Source organism: Camponotus vicinus, unplaced genomic scaffold (genome assembly GCF_025532165.1).
Source record: "Camponotus vicinus isolate PSW18456_S1 unplaced genomic scaffold, iyCamVici1.0 SCAF_4, whole genome shotgun sequence".
NCBI lineage: Eukaryota > Metazoa > Arthropoda > Insecta > Hymenoptera > Formicidae > Camponotus > Camponotus vicinus.
This window is the reverse complement of record NW_028141976.1, coordinates 4,096,077-4,108,646: the sequence shown is the minus strand read 5'-3', so window position 1 is coordinate 4,108,646 and position 12,570 is coordinate 4,096,077. Positions and strand designations below refer to the sequence as shown.

The following is a 12,570-nucleotide window of genomic DNA, read 5'->3' as shown; positions in this document are numbered from 1 at the left end:
TTGATTCGACTGAACCTCTATCTATTGTCAGCATTACGAAGAAAAAATTAAGATTGTTATAAGCTCGAAAAAAGAGAATGGCATAGCAAGGAATGGAAGAAAAGAAAGCTGAGAAAGATAGGAAAGTGAAAAGAGACAAGATGGATGGGAAGAATGTACGAGTATTTGAAAGAGGAAGAATTAAACATAATGTAAAGAAGAAAAGGAGAAAGATGAAAGAAAGAAGGAAAAAGAATATACATATATACAGAATAGCAAATTCGATTGAATGCATTAAGGAGCACTAATGTACATACATTAAAAATTACCGTATATAAATTTACAGTAGTATAATTAAAATAATAAGATAATTAATACTATAAGTTATTATATATAGTTATTCAATATAAATAATTATATATATATATATATATATATATATATATAGTATTAATTATCTTATTATTTTAATTATACTACTGTGAATTTATATACGGCAATTTTTAATGTATGTACACTAGTGCTCCTTAATGCATCCAATCAAATTTGCTATTCTTATTATAAGTATTGTTTATTAAGATGTTCCAGATACACACTAGGTATGTAATATATGTATAATAATAAGATATAAAGAAAGTAGAATATATATAAATATGTATAGTGTAATCACAGGATTGAGAAAGTTATTTTATGAAAATAACTCGTTACTATGTGCGTTACTATGTGCATTACTATGTGCGTTACTATGTGCGTTACTATGTGCGTTACTAGTGCGTGCGTGTGTGTGTGTGTGTGTATATATATATATATATATATTTTTACTGTTTCTTTTCTGAAAAATAACTTGTTACCATTACTTATCAATTTTTTAAAGTAACTCGTTACTCTTACTCAAATAGTAACAAATCATTATTTTTACTTTTTTAAAGTTAATATAAAAAAATCAAGTTAAACACTCAAAATTTATATTTTCAAATATTATTTTATATTTTAATATATAGCAAAGGCGCAATATAATTTTGATAATAATTATTAATTTTGAATTAAAAAAAAAGTTTAAACAAAGTTGCATAAAAACTATTTTAAAAGTTTTAAATGTTAATAATAAATATAAATAAAATAATTAATAAATATAAATAAAAAGAAAAATTTGTCAAAAATTATAATAAATATTGTCAAAATCAATTTTTTATGTCTGTAATCTAATGCAATTATAAAATCTTGATATTAAAATGCTAATTTTCATAATTTCGAACTTTTTATTAATCACTGAATTATCTGTTTATTTAAATATAGTTTTACGAAATAGAAACGAGATATTAAAAAAAAGCGTCAAACAGTTTCAATATCGCATTTCAGCTCTTGATTTGATTAATATGTTTCTCTTTGCATAAAAATTATATTGAAAAGATTCAAAAAAGAACGGTAAAAAATAAAACTGTTAAATAACGGTAAAAATAAAACTGTTAAATAACGGTAAAAATAAAACTGTTAAATAACGGTAAAAATAAAACTGTTAAATAACGGTACAAATAAAACTGTTAAATAACGGTAAAAATAAAACTGTTAAATAACGGTAAAAATAAAACTGTTAAATTTATTATTTGTAACAATATAACATCTTTCTTTTTTTGTTACAAGCGAAATTTGTAACGCTATTACCGTTACAATTATCGAAAAAACAAGTAACGCATTATTTCTCAATCCTGTATGCACATAGTTTAAGTAGTTTAGTAAAATATACCCAGCACAAGTAGTAAAATATACCCTGCATGTATACACAGGGTGATCTTAGAAAATACTAGAAAATATAAAAATAGTAATAGATCTCGTTAAATTATAAACAAATGAAACAAAATTTAAAATTGATATTGATGCGGATTGATATTGATACTTTTTAATCGCGAAAATTCGCTAAAAATTTTTTTTTATTATTACATAGGCAAAAAAGGATATCTTATACAAAAAAAGTGGCTTCGGCCAAATTAGCTGAAATTGAAATAAGTTGTAGTTTAAGTGGTGCTGATCAAAAATTTCCTCGGGCAAAAAGTTCGAAAATCAAAAGTATAAAAGATACGATGATTTGAAGTGGGTGGTATTGAAGTTCAAAAATCGCCTGTTTCTTAATACATAAATTAATATGTTAAATATCTAAATTTGAAAAAAATATATAAAAGGCGTCCCGGTTTCTGGGAAGGAGAACAGGGGGAATGTGATGATTCTTACTCAGTAAAAATCTCATGCCCTTTCTCCACCAGCAAACTTTCTCGGAGATGCCGTTGTTGATTCCCCGATTCTGCTTGGAATAAAAAATCACAAATATTTTTACTATCTAATTTTTTGAAAACTTTTCTGCTAGTAGTTCTGATATTTATTTTGATTCCCTAATTTCAAGATGTTGAAATCTAAATACTAAAACGGAAAAATTCTTGAAATATTAAGTAAAAAGAATATTTACATGCATTTTTTTATTCGAGCCACTTTTTGAAATATAAGAGAGAGATAGCTAACTATAGGATACGATAAATAAATAAAACGATAAATAGATAGATAGATAGATAGATAGAGTTAGATAAAAATGTAAATAGATTTAGTAAAATTAGTATAATATGATGGATTTATATATTTTCGTTTATTGATCTAGCAGTGTTTCTTTTTGCAAACTTTCTCAAATTTTCTCAAACAACACAGTTTTTTCTTTTATTGCAATTATAGTTATATATATATATATATACATATATATATATATATATATATATATATATATATATGAACATTTTTAGAAAAATATAAGTTGTAAAATATATCTGGTAATTAATTATTATGCTTAATTATATTATGGTGAGGATAAGGAAGAGGATAAAGCGCATGTAAAAATGTGTGTAGGGATATCTGAAACGATAGATTTAGATAGTAAAATTAGTATAGTTTTTACATTACATTATACATTATATTATATTATATATACATTGAGAATAGTTCGAGAAGTTCTCTGACACAAAGATAACGTTAAAAGTATCAAACAGCTATAAGCTTTGACAAGTTTGATTCTACAGAGGGCTATTGTCAAATTTCAGACAGATGCGTTCAGATGTATTCATTTCTTTGTTTCGATCGTGCGAAATAAATAACCTTTGGTTTTTTTAAAGAAATAGATAAAGTCGAATATCGCGCACTGATAAAGTACTTCGTTTGAAAAGGTTTAATACCAATAGAAATAAAATACGAGCTTGATTTAGCGGTATAAAAAAGTTAGAATATCGTTGAAATATGTGTATTGAGCTGAGAGGACATTGAAAAAAGATATTGAAAAATTAAAAATAATTTTACTAAAAATCATTTGTTTTCTTTGTCAAACTGAGAACTTTTCGACTACTCTCATACATATTCATTAGAGAAAAAAAAGAAAGAAAGAAAGAAAGAATAAAAGAAAAATGAAGAGCAGGGAAAAGAAAAAGAAAGGAAGAGACAGAACAGAAAAAACCTACTACGTAGAGTTGAGAAAAGATCACAAATTATATTTCCCACCACAAAAGGTCGTCGCATTACCTACTAATATCGAGGCATTAATAATTTGCGAATTTTAAGCAATTAAAAAAGATAGACCTTTTTATAATCTTTGTGAAAACTTAAAGGATTAACAAATCTACATTCTTCAATTAATATCAGGTGGAAAAGTAGCATTAGATGTGAGGTCTCAGTGGTCTTCTTCTTTTTCAACGTAGAATGTATTAATATTAATTTTTTGGGCGGGTGCCATTTAAAAAAACGGAGCTTGGTGCCCCCACCTCACGAAGGGGCGGTTACAGAAAATGAAAATAAGTCCACGTGAAAAGACACATCGACGAAATGAATGAGAAAATCGAATCCAAGAAATTAAGATATATCCAGCAACCTGCAACACGAAAGATCAGCCGGAGCTTCCCTTCTTTTCGTGAGATGGCGGAGGCTGATGGTGTTTAATCCACGGCACTTCCTTCCATGAGTCCAGGGATCTTCCTCAGAGCTGTAAGAGTTACTAGGAACTCGAGTGTAGCTCCGCGGTGTTAACCCAGAGAATCTCTCCATAATTAATATATATTATATTATTAATATAAGATCTAATTATATTAATATATTATATTAATATAAGATCTAATTATATGTTAATTGTAAGTAATATAATAAGATATTTAATATACTACATATTAATGCTACGTATTGATGGGTACATATTTTATTTTTAACAATGATTATATTAAGGATTAATAAAATATTTGATGAATCATATTCGACATCACATTTAATAGATAACAATTTGAATTAAAAAAGATATCATGATAGAATAGAAGGCGTTATAATAATACAATGAGCTCTATTTTAATTCTTCAATTTTATATGAATGTATTATTTTTTCTAAAGCTTTCTATTTCTATACAAAAATGATTCAAATTAATATGATACAAGTTTAATAAACACATAGAGTTCTTGATATATCATTTACACATTAATTAGTGAACAAAATATAAAAATATTTACAATTTTTCGTTTTGTATAATTATCGTTAAAAATAAAATATGTACCCATTAATATATGTGTAAAATATATAAAATATCTTATTATATTATTTATATAACTTATTATATTTAGATATTATATTAATAATATAATATATATTAATTGATAACATATGTATGTATATATCTATAATATTGTTATAGGATATTAATACTGCTATATTCGGAAATCAATCTCCGGCATCTTGCAAAATAAAACAACATAAACATGGTGTCGTCAAACTGAAATTTAGCCACACTTTCATGCGTGTAAATAGATAAAAGTCACTCAATGCAAGATCCGGATTGTAAGATGCAAAAATTTTAAACTTTTGCAAATAGAAAACGTGAATCAGAGTAACATTCATCGTTAAATGAATCATTAATGAATGTTTACGATCAGAATGTTTTAAGAAAAGATTTGTGCATATCAATTTGTGCAACATCCAAATGCAAAGAAAATTTCAAACAAATTTGCCGGCATTATCGAACGGCATATGCCAATAACATTACAAAGCTATTTTATGCTCTAATATTATCGGAAATAAAATTTAAATAGAAAAATGCTTATTTTTAAAGAAAAAAATTTATTTAAGCTGAAAAATTACAAAAATTGATCATTTGTTTCAATACATATTACAATATCTATATATTTTGTATCAGTTAGTTACTAACCATTGGCTGAAGAGAATCTGAGTAAAGTGAAGCTAATATGTACCATTTGATAATACAAGAGGTATATTTTATAATATATCTATTATTAGTGGTTCCTTGATCACCATCATCGCTTATATTTTTATACATATTTTGCGTTTTCGCATATTTTGTGAACATTATAAACCCGTTCTGAAAACGAAGAAACGAACAAGTAAGACAAAGGAAAGCATGATAATTGCAAGAAGAAAATTTGATAATTATTAGTCAAATTGCTATCTATTACAAGTACAATCTGTATTTATGCCCTAAATTAATTATTAAGGTGTTCGATATAATATCGCAAATCATTGTGTGACTATTCGCCAAATCACAACGGCATGAAGATCTATCAAAAAGATCTGTTCAAGACCGTACAACTTTTTATACTTTTATATATTGTTTAAAGGGGTTATACATTCTGTTTTGGCTTCGCTTGATTACTATTGAAGTTAGGTAAATTACGTTCAAACGTAAATTTTATTCGTAAAATCCTGCGTATCATCATACTTTTATTATTTAATATTATTTACTACAATTATAAATCTTATTAAGATTCGAATTAATTATCTGTGGAATATTTCGATTTGTTTACTATTAGTAAATTTTGTTACCCACACTATATCGTATTAGTGCATATTGAAATACAATATGTTATATAGAACTTACCTAAATATGAAAAAATAATATAATTATCTGAAATAATTAAAACATAATAATGATATTGTCACGTTATTTAACAGATTGTATATTAATTATTTTATTATGAAAGTGATTGGATATTATGCGATTGCAATTCGATACTTTATATAGCAATTTTTGATATGCACTAGTGCAATGTTGTACGGGTGACCGAATTCGTCATATTAATAATCACTTTATTAATAATTCATATAACCCACTATTGTTTTGATATTAGTTTTCGATATAGTTTGAATATTGATTGTATACAAAACAACATAAGAAAAGAGAAAAAGAAGGAGATAAGAGAACGAAAGAGATAGAGTGAATTGAGAAAAAATATTATAGTATAGAATAAATATTAAAAAGAATTAAGAGAGCGAGAGAATATGGGGAGAAAGGAAATATGAGAGGAAAAAATTATTAATAATTACGCGAAAAGTAATTTCGATTGCGATTTCTTCGGAGTGCTTGTTCGAAAGGATTCCAACATCTTTTTTTATTATATAAGTAATTATCAGCGTATTATTGGCGTACATTAAGATTTTTAAATTAGTTAAGAATATTAGTTTATTTTATCCTAGTTTATTTGTTATGTTTACGTTTTTCTTAAGATTAATCATTATTATTGTCATACTTATTATTGTCAAACTTGCGTTTCATTTATTTTTTAGTTTTTAGCAATTTCGATATAAAGCGTATAAGAAAATATGTCTGTCTCGTCGAGGAAAATGTTTGGAACGTTATTATTTGTACGGAAAATCGGATTTTTTCTTTCCTCATGTTGCCAATATCGACTTTCTACAGCGTTTTTGCTCACAGAGACAGATGTAATCGTTAGGTTTATTATATTTCTCTATACTAAAGGTGCCAGTTTTTCTTTCATATTGTGTATTTCTCATTTCCTCTGGAATTCTATTCCGTTCTTATCTTTCGAATCTTCTATCTGTAAATATCATACATTCTATTTAAGTCAAATGTCTCTCGAGAGAAACTGTTTTTGTTTTCTTTGATAAGTATCTTGATAAATGTCTCATTATTTTGCCATTGTATTCCTCATATTATGTTATTATTAGTTAAGTTTTGCGCAGCTCGATCAAATTAGTATGTAAGGCATTATGCTGAATTCACTTGCCACTTTATGTTACGATTTTAAATAAATATGTTAGGAAAGAATAAGAATAGAAAAAAGGGAAAGAGCAATGTCTATTTGTGTATTTTCTATCTTTATTTTATTACCTTTTCTGTTTGAATCCTGTATACATTAGTATGCGGATGTTTCTATTTTCACAAATATCTTATAAAATAATTTTTTTTTAATAGGAATTTATTTAAGAAAAAATGCATATATGCAAAGGTAATTTCATTTAAATTTTTTTAAATTTTATATATATGATTTTATATTAAAAGTTAATTTATATTTAAAGTTTATTTTACAGAGAGGAGGAGAAAGAAAAAAAGAGACAGAGGAAGAGAGAGGGAGAGAGAGAGAAAGAGAGATAGGCTGTCGATATTAATAATCAGTAAAAATAATTTGTTTATTATTTTCTTTTTTTATATACATATATATATACATTGGAAACAATTTTTGTTTACAATGATTGTTTTAACCTGCGCTGTACGTACGTTGAGATTTGCAATTCTCCGTATCTTTTACAATCAGGGATTCACCGAAATCTTATACGGAAGTCTCGACCAAAGTACAAAAATTAACATAGAAATATATACATAACATCAAACAAATGTAGCACTTACTTGTGCTCGAAAAGTGTTTTATTCATGAAATCTCCATGAATGCATGCAATTCGAGATTTGATATCTAACAATAAGAGTGAAAAGTAGGAGATGAGAAAAAAATTGCGTCGGACTTCATCAGTGAAGAAAATAAATCTTCAATATGCTGAGGCTGCTAATTCAGAGATACGGTTGAATTAAATTTAAGCGCTTTCGAAAGTAGTCGTGATGTGAACGAAAAGCGTCAACATGTTTTCGCCATTAAAAATTTATCGATGCCATGGCGTCACGAGGGAAAAAAATGATTTAAGAATAAATTGCTCGGCACTTTCCCTCTACGCATAGTCAAACGTCAAACTGATGTATACCATAAAATACTTCACATTTAAAGGAAAAAAGGTATATAAATTATATATCTTATAGCTGTAAGTAGATCTTATGTAACATTATTGTTAATTACGTCCAACATATGTGTTGAGTTAGTCGTAGATTAACCAACATAAATGGAAGATAGAATTGGCGCGTGCAAAATTAAGATACATATAAGAGAAAGTCATTTCTCTTTTAAACAATTTTTCTTAACAGTGTATTTCAAAATATATGTAAATTAATAAATTGATAAAACTAAATACATTATCGAGATATTTATCAATATTCAAGATAAATATACTTTGAAAAAAATTTGTTTAATAAAAGATTAATATCCAAGGAAATTTTGATGAATAATAATTCTATATTATTTTAATAATAATAATAATTTTATATTTTTCTACATTTTTTCTGAGCTTCAGTTAAAATTGAAATTCATGAAAATTGCGTACGAATGATTGATGAGTGATTTTAATATCTGATATGAATTTATTGGCAAAAAAGATATTTCGGAGATTCGAGTATCCGGTGCTGCGAAAGAAAAGCTCAGCTTTAATACGGATGCGCGCGACGTTTCCATCGATTCGACGTCGCGCATTTTACGTACAGCGCGAGCAAGCATTTCCTTGGTGGCAACGAATCATCCCGAATTGCTACAGCGCCGACGAGGACAAAGCCTTGTACAAATGATAACAATTTTCCCATTGACGCAAAATCATTTGCGTATTTTTTTTATTTTAGATAGAGTTAATTAATTTCCTTTTTCTCCGAAATAAATATATCGATAGATAAAATTCTGTAAAGTATCTATCTTTTGCACGTCGCCATTCTCACAATCGTTGTCCAAGATTTAGGGAGCTCGTGTGTTACGTTGCTCGGTGCCTTCTTGCGGCCTGTTTGTACGCAAATTGCACCATATATTCGTCCAAGTGTTTTACTCGCCGATGACAGCTCCGTTTATGCGATCATACATTAAAAATTCCATATCTATATTTTATATTAATATTGAAAAGATAATCTTTTTACGTTTATTGAAGACATTAACTGCCTATTAAATAACATCTTCATCCGTTTCTTCGATCATGTGTCTTTTAAATGTAATATATTGAGGAGTAATTAATATTGGAGTATTTAATATTGACTCCAAAAAGTATTAACATAATAAGATTTCTTATGTAAATAAGAATTCTTATCGGTATTAAGTGACAAGTATATTAACTTTTCCTACCATTTACAGTTCGTAATTACTATGATATGACATATATTCTTTGTAGCATTTTTTTATATTTTCAAAATTTTACAATTTTCTACAAAGATATAGTAACAAAATACTGTGTCGTTTAAATTCTTTTAAATTTTTATATATCTCAATAGCAAAAATTAATTAAAAGATTTGATATTTCTACAATTATAATTGTAGTGAGAACTTACAATAAAAAGAATAAGAATAATAGGACGGGGCATAATTGGGGTGTTCAAAAAAATGGACGAACAAGGTACATCAGGCGATCACAGTTCCTATTTTGCCCCCTTGCATACATTAATAAAGGGCACTACATATGTATACACGGAAATTAATAAGTAAAGAAAGATATATAACTATATTTATAGATGTTAAGCGCCGATGAGTATACAATAAATTTAAAGTATTATATATATCACATTGTAAACGGAAATAGTATACGTTATGTTAAATCGTATATGTATACATGTGTATGATGTAGACGAGTAACTAAGTAGTGTGAAAAAATTCATTTTTAATAACGAAATATCATGCGTACGAATGAAATAATTTTGAGAATCTTGATAAAAAACTTTTATCGATTTTTTTTGTGCTTTCTAAAATTTATTTTTATGTTTTTATTTTAGTGGATATCCGTTTTTTGTGGAGCCAAATTTTAACTTTTGTTGCTGTAGTTATTTTGGTAAAGTATATTATACTGGTAGTATAGTTTTAAATAGAACTTTGTATATATACGAATTATATTGTAGAAAAGAGAGAACATGATAATTAATAAAAATTATAGAATATAACTGCAGCTTGTTATTATCCTATAACACAATGCACAATTATATATAATATAATTTTAATACTAATAAAGTAATAAGAATAATGAATTGATTAATTACTGTTTGTAGATATTTATATTATTTATAATTAAGTCACAGAATTATTATTTAGTTTAATGTATTAGTTTATTCATAACTTTAATACATGCATACAAATATATAATTTTTTAAAATAATGAATTTATATTTTCTTTTAGAAAGTGTCAATAATTCATTACCGGTAGAGATGGTGTATCGATTGGATAGTACCAGGGACGAAGTAGATTCCTCTTGATGCTGCCCAATAACACTTTGTCCTCCTGAAGTGATTTATACAAAGTAAAGTATACATTTATTATATGATAAAATAAATTTTATTCTAATATTTAATATTGTTTTTTCTATTATTAGATGTTATCAAATTGAATGATGTTATCAACATGATTTCTTCAATATCAATTGCTGATATGTTTCTATACTTATTAACTGTTGGCATAAAAGGAAAAGTAATAGTTTTCTGTTGATATATTATCATAATTAATATTCTTCCAATTTCTCTCACAATCTTGAATTCCTTGAAATAACTTTCGAGTGTATTTTTCAAATAAAATGATTTAAAAATAAATTTAATTTAGGTTTAAAATAAATTTTAAACTAAAGTAAAGGAAGAAATAGAGAGAAATTATAGTTTAACACGTAATTTTCATTAACAATTACATTGAGCAAGACACTATTTTATCTTATAAATTTTTATAGTAGCAAAATTATATTACTTTTATTTTATTGCTATGCACTAATAGTAACAATCGTAAAAGGTAAGAAGTTAAAAAATGATAATATAGCACACCAAATAACGAAACTTACATATGATAAAAATTATTGGAAAATATGAGTTATCTATAAAATTTATGCACACTTTGCAACCTTCGACCATTGATAAAGTCACTCGTAAAACGCGCCTTTTCTCTTTAGGTATAGTACATCACGTACATGCAAATTTTAGCCCACTTAACCCTTTGCATAGGGAGATCGTGTTATATTCGTGACATGCAAGTTAATAATTATACTAGAGAGATAATCTTATTGTACAATAATGTACAATAAGATTTTTTTACAATGATTCATAAATCAATTCTAATTAATTCATTAAAGAGAGAGAGAGAAAGAAGAAAATTTGTTGTTTCTGTTGTGTATTTATTATATATTTATTTTTTATAATTTTGAAAACATTTTTAATTATTATGTATACTTATTCTTATATTGATTCTCGTTCTTAATTTTATAATTTTATTATCTCTCTCTTTCCATCCACATATAAAATATTTGCAACAGCAAAAAATGCATTTATATATCAATAAACCGCAAATTCTATTTCTTGACAAATATTATAATTATAATGTTTATATTAAAATAATATATGTATTAAAGTTTTATTCATTTATTATGTTAATATGCAACTGCATTTTGAATCTTATTGTCAATGTCGTAACGCTTGCGTCACTATGAATTTATTGCAACAATTTTATCCCAAAGGGACAATTGACATCACGGATTTATTCTAGTAAAAAGTGCGAGCACGCGCGATTTTCCACTTGGCCGATTTTTTATTTTCACGCACGACTTCGTCGTCGATCCATCGCGAATAATGAAGAGCCGTTACGAAATTGTTTGTTCGGTTCTAGGCACAACAATGCTCCTTCTGTGATATTTGTACAAAGCAAAACGCGCGGTGCTCTTTAACGATGATATTCGAAGAAAGCGCGGAAAACACGTTTCCACTTTAGGATGCTTGCTAATGAGTGCGAGCAGAATCATGGCGTCTTTTGAACTCTTACGTTGATGCATAAACAAATTATGCAAATTTGTGGAGGAAATATGGTTATTAAGATCGGAGTGAAATCAAGTGAAATATTTGTTGCATAAAATTAATGGAGTGAAAATTAATGTAAGTAAGAAAAAAATATAGTTGATATCAATAAAAATAGTATAATATATATTTTGATTTTTTCATGTAAATTTTACATGTATAAAACTAATCTAAAATAATTAATATTATAATTAAGTTACCTTATAATTAGTTACCTTATAAATTAGTGTTATAAAATTAACATTATAATTAAATAAAGCAAATGTTATTTTTCAGTTAATTCAATTCTATGCAACTTTCTATAAGAAGGCACATGTAATTCGCTCGAATCGGTACAATTAATGTCATTATACTAAAACATAAATAATGACATTGTTGTATTGACTGTCGAGAGAGGAAAAAGGCATGAACAAGAGGAGAATGCATTTTCGGATCGATACAATAGCTCATTATTCGTATCCACCAGGTTTACTTTAAACTGGCGGCGCATCGTCAATACGCCGCCATTAGCGAACATGTGTGTACACATGTGCATTGTATTTACTTTGTCGACGCATCTTTACGTACTGCTTGTATTGTGCGAAAAGTGTCCATTAACTGCGTAATAAATGGAGAGATTTTTAAAAGACCGATTATTACCGTGAGACCCCTTGCAAAATCCAT

At 26.7% G+C, this 12,570-nt stretch overlaps 1 long non-coding RNA gene across 1 annotated transcript in view; it reads left to right on the top strand.

Annotated features, from left to right (window-relative positions):
• The window catches only part of LOC145969883 (uncharacterized), a 35,971-nt gene extending 23,987 nt beyond the window's left edge, over positions 1 to 11,984 (top strand). The window contains exons 2-3 of the long non-coding RNA XR_014438262.1: positions 10,259 to 10,379; positions 11,723 to 11,984. This is a non-coding gene — a long non-coding RNA (uncharacterized LOC145969883). The remainder of the gene's footprint in view (positions 1 to 10,258; positions 10,380 to 11,722) is intronic.
• Positions 11,985 to 12,570: the final 586 nt, after the last annotated feature.